We start from the raw sequence: 8,733 nt of genomic DNA on the forward strand, positions 1-8,733 counted from the left end.
GCACGATTTCTGTTCTCATCCTGAAGCAAAGTTCTCAACTTGAGGTACTATTTCTGGGTTAGCGGAGTCTGTAACCTGAAGTGTATGTAACTGTAGCACCCTGCTTGTGGTTAACGCTTAGCTGGAATGAAATATTCAACGCAGCAATAGAGAAATTAAAATAGTAATTTATTTGTCAGACAAATAAATATGAGGCACAGTGGTATATGGTTACCAAGCTCTGGCCTGGCCTCTTGCCATTCTGGCCAGCACTTATATTTCCTTAATCCAGCCCCCTTGCTCCTCCTGTGGCTGCCTCTGTCCAATCAGCCTGGTTGAAATTCCTATTGGCTGTTTGCTAGAGCCAATCACAAAAGATACACCCATTTCCTTCTTGCCCTTTTATGGAAAATAAAAAGCTATATATTCTTCTATCTATAAATGACAAATAAGTAGTAATATATCTTACATGTGTCTCAACAAGGAATCTTAATTACCAGCTCACCTCTTGCCCTCCTTGCCCTATTGCCTTCCAAAACAGATAATTAATCTTGAATTTTTATCTTATGCATGTCAAGGATTGAGTTCACATCAACATTGAGAGATCTCCTTCATTTGAAGGTTTCTAAACAAAAGGCCTGACAACCATATATCAGGAGTGCTCGATGGCGTCTCCTGTCTGGCAAGGGGGGGCTGGTGCCTGATGGCCCCTGTGATCTCTTCCAACTATATGAAATAAGAATCTAGCATTTCTTAAATCCTTTGCATAATTATATTTAAACTAATATATTTAATACATAAACAACCTTTTAAAAGGAAAAGAAATCTTAAAAGGATCTTAGTTTAAGAAACAAACAGCTTTTGAAAAGTCTTCCCAGAAAATGTTCTGTTTCTGCCAGCTAGATGCTTTTTCACTGCTCTTGACATTCTTTAACCTTAGGAAGAAGATATGGCTCATTTTACTATTTATCCACCCTTAATTTGTAGGGTCAGTGTAACCTTGGCTGTCAGCCTGTAATTCCCTTTTTACGACTTTGAGAATTGTTTTCTGCTATAAATCAGGGGGGCCCCTTGTCTAGGAGTAAAAATATCTTGTCAAGGTTTTTAGGCAACTGGTCTTCTAAGACTGGTCTTTTAAGATACAGGCCCTGATTAAACATATAAGCTTTAATAAAAATGCAGGCTTATGATTAGATGCCTCATAACCTGAAGCATATGTAACCCGAGGTACTGTTACCTGAAAAGAAATTTCTGCAGCAGAAATGGCAGCCGTGAATCCACGTAATCAAATCTTCCTCTGCTTTTTAGCTGTCAGAGAGGTGGTCTTTCAAAGGAAACAGACAAAGAGGTTGTTTTATGCTAATGCGACCCTCCTTACATTTGGGCAAGTGCTTAAATTAACATGTCCAAATGTTAACGGAATCCCATCTCCCACATTTGAAACAGCTTTCCTCCTCCCAGTCATCTCCTGTGTTGAGCATGCAAAGAAAATTCCCGCAACACAGCATAGCACGGGCCCAGCACCCAAATCTGTTGATAACTGTTTGAATAGCAATTACTAACACACTTACTTCACCATTTGGCTTGTATCCATTACTTCTAATTTCCAAGTCTGGGAGTAAATGGAGATGTGCATCTGAGGAAACAGACGAGGCATGGAGACAAAAATTGCATGGATAGAGTCAAAACACACTCACTCACAAATCCAGTAATTTTATAGCTTGTTAAAGAACCATTTGAGGAATTAGTATGCATCATCGGGCTTCAGAATTCAGAGAAGATTAGCACTGTGCATTTAACCTACGTCCTATAAATGTATTGGTTTCATTTTGCATGGAATAATTCATAGCTCAGCATCTTTCTCATCCATCAAACTAGACTGATGATCAAACTACAATTACAAACGCGCTGTCATTTTATGTATTTTGATTCTCTTCTCCATTACCTTTTGATAATTAGCTGCTTGATCTTTTTATAAGGTAGTTTTTCTTTGCTCTTTAAATCTAATAGAAACTAAAGCTCAAATGAGCACATTATCTGAACGCTCACTCTCTAGAAGAAATGATTGAACAGTCCATTCTTTTTAAAAAGTAGTTTGCATGTAGATATGTTTAATGCTCACCAGTATATAATTTTAATGTGAAAGAACTCTCTTTGTGGAGAATTCAGCCTGCCTGGATGTTTAAATTTTCAGTGTCTGTTGCCATGGCAACCAGAACTGAATCTGGTACCCACTGTGTTCAACATAAATTAATTTAAAGTCATAGCATCTGAAAGATTTTATTCATTTTATCTACCGCTCCCCAACCCCCAAAAATCCTAACACTGCTCTGATTTATGTGAAGTTCAAGTAGCTATGTTTGAAATATCATTAAAACACATTTTCCCTGAGATAATTATTAGTGTTATTGGCAGGATTCCATACTTCGAACATAATGAATAATGTATGTAAAGAAATTGGTTCCTAGATTTCTTGTGGTATTGAAGCAGTGAAATAATATATAAACAGAATCTCTAAATGAATTTTCAGTTCAGTTCAGTCCTTAGCTGTATTTATGCTAGGCCATTCACTTTAAATTTAGTAAATGAAATGTTAATGTTTATATTTTTCTCAAATTTATTTGCTCTTTTGCAGTATTATGATCACTTTATGAAAGCAATAGACCTATTAAAGTCACTTCTTAAAAATCATGTTTATTCCATTAGGCATTATGAGAGATAAAAAGAGAGAAATTATTTTAAAATTTAAGATACTAATCGGAGGAACTTAAATTTTTCATGGGCATCGTCTCATGAGGTTTCCAGACCTGCACAGAAAACTACAGTATAGATAATGAATGTAAGAGCTGAAGAAGTGGTGAGTTTAATGAGTATAACATGACTGGGTATTTCTGAACAACATTTGCCAGTGTCATGTATAGCTAATTTCCAAGACTAATTGTATTGTATTTAGCTCACACAAATCTGCAGAAAAACAGAGCTTATGAGAGGCTATTATTGCCTGCCATGGCTAGATGCTAGAAGGAGGTCAATGATGTCACTGTTTTGCATATCATATAACAGCTTTTCAATGTTCCCATTTAACAATCCCCCTGGCTGCAGAATCCTACATATTTCATAAATCACTTTTTGCTACAGTACAGTAGGTCCTTGCAAAGTCTGCTTTTAATTCTGCCTCCTTAAAAAGAAGAAGAAGAAGAAGAAGAAGAAGAAGAAGAAGCAGAATGTTGCATTTTATTTTCCTTTCAGTTTGATTTTGATTTGTGGGTAGCTCAACTCAACTAAACACACTACTTTTTTTAAAAAAACCCCCCACACATAGGCAATCACAACTAGGAAATAAAGGAAAAACCCCAGGATTTTATCAAAGGACAAAAATGGGCCTTCCTCAAATCAACAGCGCTTTGACGTGAAGTCACTGTTGATTCTGTACAATTCCAATTTAAAATGGATTGGACAATTGCCTTCCCCCATACGGAGCGTCATGCAAAGGAACAAATTGCTACGGCGCGGCGAAACGTTGTTTTGAGAATATTTTCATGGGAAGAGTTAAAAACAACAGTCTGCATATTAAATATTCAGATTGCCAGCACACTGCTGTTCTCAACATCTTCCCTGTCAGCGTCCCGGTCTCTGTGTGTCTGGTAGTTATAACCTTGCCATATTGACACATGCTGTAAAGAGACATTTAAGAATACAGGAATGTGCCACAACTCGGCATGACTCATTTGCACCAATCACACATACTCGTTAATAACACAGCCAACTCGGAGGGCTCCTGTGGGGATTTGTTGTGCAGCATCTTTGACTGCAACGCGAGCGGCTGAAAACTTTGCGCTCATTTGCTTCAAATCCCCCAATCAGCCCCCACCGAATTTTAACGAGCATGCTGCCACTCATTATGTTAAATCTTCTTTAACAAGCTTCGGAGACGATAGACAGTTCAGTACGGGCAGGCGAAACAACCAAAGGCTTCCCAAATCTCTTCCTTTTACAGTGTGCACTGAAATTGAAATGGAGCCTTTTGAGCACTATAGGGTAGGAGGAGGAGGTGGTTGGATGGTGGCGGTGTTGGAGGAGGAAAGAGTATTTTGCCCCACAGTTCAGGGAGAATTGGCAAGAATTCACAGCAAAGATGCAGCGTAAAGGAGAGTGCTTATGTAAATGGATTGGAAAGGATTCACATCAGTGAACAGAGCCACGCTTGGGTTAACTGCATCAATACTCCACTTTATTTGTTTTAAAGCTCATTTCGAATGGCAGATAGTTGACTCTGAAATAAATGAATTGATCTCAGCCTACCTTATTCATTATTAAGTCTTAGTGGCGGGAGGCCATCTCGTAATGCAGCAACTACCACCTCGCCTCTGCACCCCGCTGGAAGCATTTTTCGGTGCAGTTTCAATCCAGAAACTAGCAGACACAGAGAAATTGACCTGTTGGCCGAAACAGCACTGAAACGGAATGACCCGTGTGCGGGACTTTGGATACACACAGAACAGGCTTCAGTTTCATCTGCCACATGCCTGCATCAACTAGATAAACCCCACAGTGTTCTTAAAACCTGCAGGGGATGCTCTGCTCTTGGTCCCATCAAATCTGTGATGTTTAACTGATGGAGGCAAAGGCCAGGGTTTTATCTGTCATTCATTCCACCGTCCCTCCGGAACTCTGTCCTGAATCAAGTTTGCAAACTCCTACTGTATTTAGGAAGCAGATGAAATCCTCTATTTTAAAATGAGATTTGGGACTATGAATGAACACTGTTGCTTTTCATTGAATGCTCTGATGTTGTTTTATTGATTTCTATATTTTTAGAGTATTCTATTGTATTTATATGGGTGTTGAATTGTACACTGCCTCGAGCGTGCTCTCCTGGGAAAGCAACAAATAAAATTTTAAAATCCTAAGTCAATAACTATATATGAAAATCCAGAGGAGAGACCAAGCATCCCAAAGTGTCTTAGACAAGCTGGTAGAACACAATTCCTCCCATTAGGAAAATCTTCTCCAATTAATCAGGGCTGGCCCTGTCATTAGACAGAGGCAGCTGCCTCAGACAGCTGATTTTGCATGTCATGAAACGGCAGAAAATGGTTAGTTATTTAATTTTCTGCCACAGGGACTGGACTTGGGGGACTGTGCATCTTAACTTGCAGGAAGGTGTGTGTCACCTATTGCTATTCTGCCTCAGGCAGCAAAATGTATTGGACCTGCCCTGAGTGAAGTTATTCTTATCCCCACATTCCATTTACATTGCTGCAGGAGACAGTAAGAGCTAGGAGAAGAGAAAGAAATGCCTAATTACTGATGGATCCTTTCCCCTTCAAGAACAAAGTAAGCTGCTTTCCTCTTTTATTCCTGCTGTTCCATTATTTATCTGCTCTAAATTGCCTGTTGATCACCTTCTAAATTGACAGGCCCTGTTGATCACCATCTGAAAAACAAAACTTGTTTAATCGCATGGTTTGCCACTCATTGGCAAAGAACTCCAGTGGCAAGTTGATAAAGGGGCATATGTCAAGACTCACACACCAGCAGAGGGCATGAGCGTAGCCGAGGGACAGCTGCCCCAATAAATCAATCAAAATCAATACAAATCAATACAAATATGAGGTTCTGCCCCCTGTAACAAAAAATCCTGTTTACGCCCATGGCAGAGGGACCAATCTCGATGATTTATTTACCCTGCCTTCTACTCTTGCTTCTGCCACTAACTGTTCTCCTTTGTGCTTGGCAGTGACAGGAGCAAGGAGAAGGAGCAGAGGCCTCCATCTCCATTGTTCTTTCCATCAGAACAGCGTTGTAGATTTTGCCCAGAGGGTCAGGACCAAGGGATGGGCATCAACAACAGTAATGACAGAGGGGCTACAGAGGGTGGGAAGCTTCCTGGGCAGGGGGACACCTTGACCCACAGGAAATGGAGGGAGATAAGGATCTGGCCTTTTACCTGGACCTAGTTCCTTGTTCTTGTTTATTTTCCTAGGGGAGGCATGTTGTTGTTTAGTCGTTTAGTCGTGTCTGACTCTTCATGACCCCATGGACCAGAGCATGCCAGGCACTCCTGTCTTCCACTGCCTCCCGCAGCTTGGTCAAACTCATGTTTGTAGCTTCGAGAACACTATCCAACCATCTTGTCCTCTGTCATCCCCTTCTCCTTGTGCCCTTAATCTTTCCCAACATCAGGGTCTTTTCCAGGGAGTCTTCTCTTCTCATGAGGTGGATCCTTACTGCTGCCCTAAGAGTGTATTGCCCAGGGTCTCTTTGAAAACCCAGAGCCAAACCTGGGTAGGTGCTCCGCCTATTTGCAAGCAGATCTGCAGGCAAGTGAATATGCCAGAGGGGGTTGCTTTCATGCAATTCTTGTGCTCCTCTTCATGTTTGTGGGTTGCAAAAGTACACAGAACAACACGGGAAGGCACCGAGACAAGGAAAGGCAAACTGGGTAGGAAAATGACAAACAGTGCCAGCGCAGGCCCCCTCTAAATTAACGACCATCTTTAAACTCCAGGAGATTATTTCTGACAGCATGAATAGCTTTATATCCCTCCTGGCATAATCATGAGCTCTGCTACCTGTTTATCAGACAGCAAAGCTTTAGCAATGACGGGGAGGCGGGGGGAGGGGCGGGATGATATAAATTAAGACAAAAATCAGCTGTGTGTTTGCAAAGGCTGCCTCCAAAGAAACGTTCCCTCCTGTGTGATTTCTTGTCGTGAGTAAAGGACAGCTTGCGAGTCATCTGCAAAACGGCATCATACCCTTTGTGTATACAGTAGTTCAGTCTTTGGAGTGCCTAATGATCCCCACTAAACAAATTATTCTCAATAATTTGCTTGTGTTATTATGAGCAAAGCATCCTGTGTGTCTGGTAATGCTACCTTTGGAGGAAAGGAAAACTCTTGCTAAACATGTTGCTTTTTCTTATCAGCAAGCTGCCTTTTATTATAACAAGGAGAGGAAATTGCCTTGAACCCAGTACAGGCTGGTCCATTAGGGAGAATGGGGCACTCCCCTTTCCAGCCTCGTTCTGCCTTCAACAAGTCCCCATCTGCCCATCTTCTTATAGCCAGTCCAGAGGGCGGCACTGGGTGCCAGCTTCCTCCTCAGTGGTCTTAATGCTGCCGTCGTAGAACTCAGTAAGGAGGAGGATGGGACAAAGTGTGTTCTCATTAAAAAGAGAGCACGTGTTGCGGATGGGGCCAGACAAAACACCCACGGTTGCCAGCCAGGTTGATTCAAGGGACTTGGATCAGATTGGTGGCTGGTGTTACTGGGGTAAATTTGATGTTGCCAATTTAGGGGTGGGATCAGAGCTTATTTAAGCAAGGTCCACAGCTTATTCCTTTCTCTTTCGCTGTGGACACCGGATCACCCGCCCACCCTCCCTTGCTTGGGCTTCCGCTTTGACCTTGCTATGCCTGTCATGGGGTCGTTCGCATTGGTGCGGGGGCCTGGTAGGAATTTTTCCTTTTGGCTGATTAGTGTGTGCCAATTGGGTTTTGCCTACTGCGTAGCAAATCGTCACAACTTGTAAGGTTGGCGGTTAGGCATTGGTTTAAATTGGTTGGTGGAGGGGTATGGATTGGCTGTGCCTGCCCCTCCAATGCTGCTGCTGCAAGGGAATTCCGTTAAAGGAATTCTGGGGCTTACCATCCCTTCGTCCAAACCCCTGGAATCGGGTGCGGGCCGCGTAAGCTCCAAGGAGCATGCGGGGATGGAACTGAGGGTCTGTGTCGCAGCTCCAGTTGTCCCTGATCTTGTTCCTCCACACTGACTCTCGCTGGAATCCGGGAGTCAGTGCTATCCCCCAAGGTGGGGAGGATAGCTAGTCATAACCAATGCCTAAGCAACCACTCACAATTTGTATGATAATAAAGTTGTGGCCAAAATTATGCCAAAAACCTTAAACAAAAATTATGTGTGATGTGTGAGTTATTGGGGTAGGGGTGTTTTGGGGGACCTCAGCACGCAAAACAACAACTAATTGGTGCCACCTCTTACTGGTTTTGGCTCCGCCCATATTGCCACCCTGCCAGTCCTGTGGGCACCAGCCACCACGGCTTAAATCGGGTCAGTCTACAGGAGTCTCCTCACTTATGTGCATTTGACTCACACACACAACCACGTATGCTTTTGGCACCGGGAAATGATTAAATAGATTTAAATTGCAAGAGGGAAAAACAGCACCCAAAGAGTGGGAAAACTGCAGAAATAGGGCAAAAAGAGCGGTGAAACAGCTAGCAATCCCAGGAGCCTTTGCAAATGCAAATCTCACGAGACTTTGCACTGATCTTTGAGGCCTGTGGAGAGCTGGAATTTGAGAAAGGAAGTTTTGGAGGTAGCGGTGGTGGTGGAGTTTGGAGGATTTTTGTGGATTTTTGGTGTTCCCCACGATAAGTGGTTTCATGTATATGCGTGGTACCTAGGAACATAGCCCCATGCATAAGTGGGGAGACCCCTGTATTTATCCAGGTAGCCTAGTACTGTCTACTCTCAGTGGTGGTAGTGAAGTCATCTTCCCCTACTCTGGCTAACTGAACCTTTTATCCAGAGAGGCCAAGGATCAAACCTGCAACATTATGCTTGCAAAGCATGCATTTTGCTAATGAGCTATGGTCCAGCCCTAACAACCCCCCCCCCCCCGCCCCAATACCCTTTCCAAGGTCTGTGGAAACTGTAAAAACCCATCCATCGTAAATCTGACGTTTCGCCGAGACATCGGTCAATTTGCAAGCCTCTGTGGAAGGCTAC

The 8,733-nt window shown here is 42.6% G+C and overlaps 1 long non-coding RNA gene across 1 annotated transcript; it reads right to left on the reverse strand.

Moving 5' to 3' along the window:
* Positions 1 to 1,257: 1,257 nt before the first annotated feature.
* LOC307226541 lies at positions 1,258 to 4,313 on the reverse strand. The gene is made up of 3 exons (XR_013843487.1): positions 4,282 to 4,313; positions 1,551 to 1,615; positions 1,258 to 1,303 (listed from the first exon to the last, which is right to left on the reverse strand). It is a non-coding gene; the product is annotated as an uncharacterized lncRNA (long non-coding RNA).
* Between the last annotated feature and the right edge of the window lie 4,420 nt (positions 4,314 to 8,733).

Source organism: Podarcis cretensis (assembly GCF_951804945.1).
Source record: "Podarcis cretensis genome assembly, chromosome: 11".
NCBI classification, from domain to species: Eukaryota; Metazoa; Chordata; class Lepidosauria; order Squamata; family Lacertidae; genus Podarcis; species Podarcis cretensis.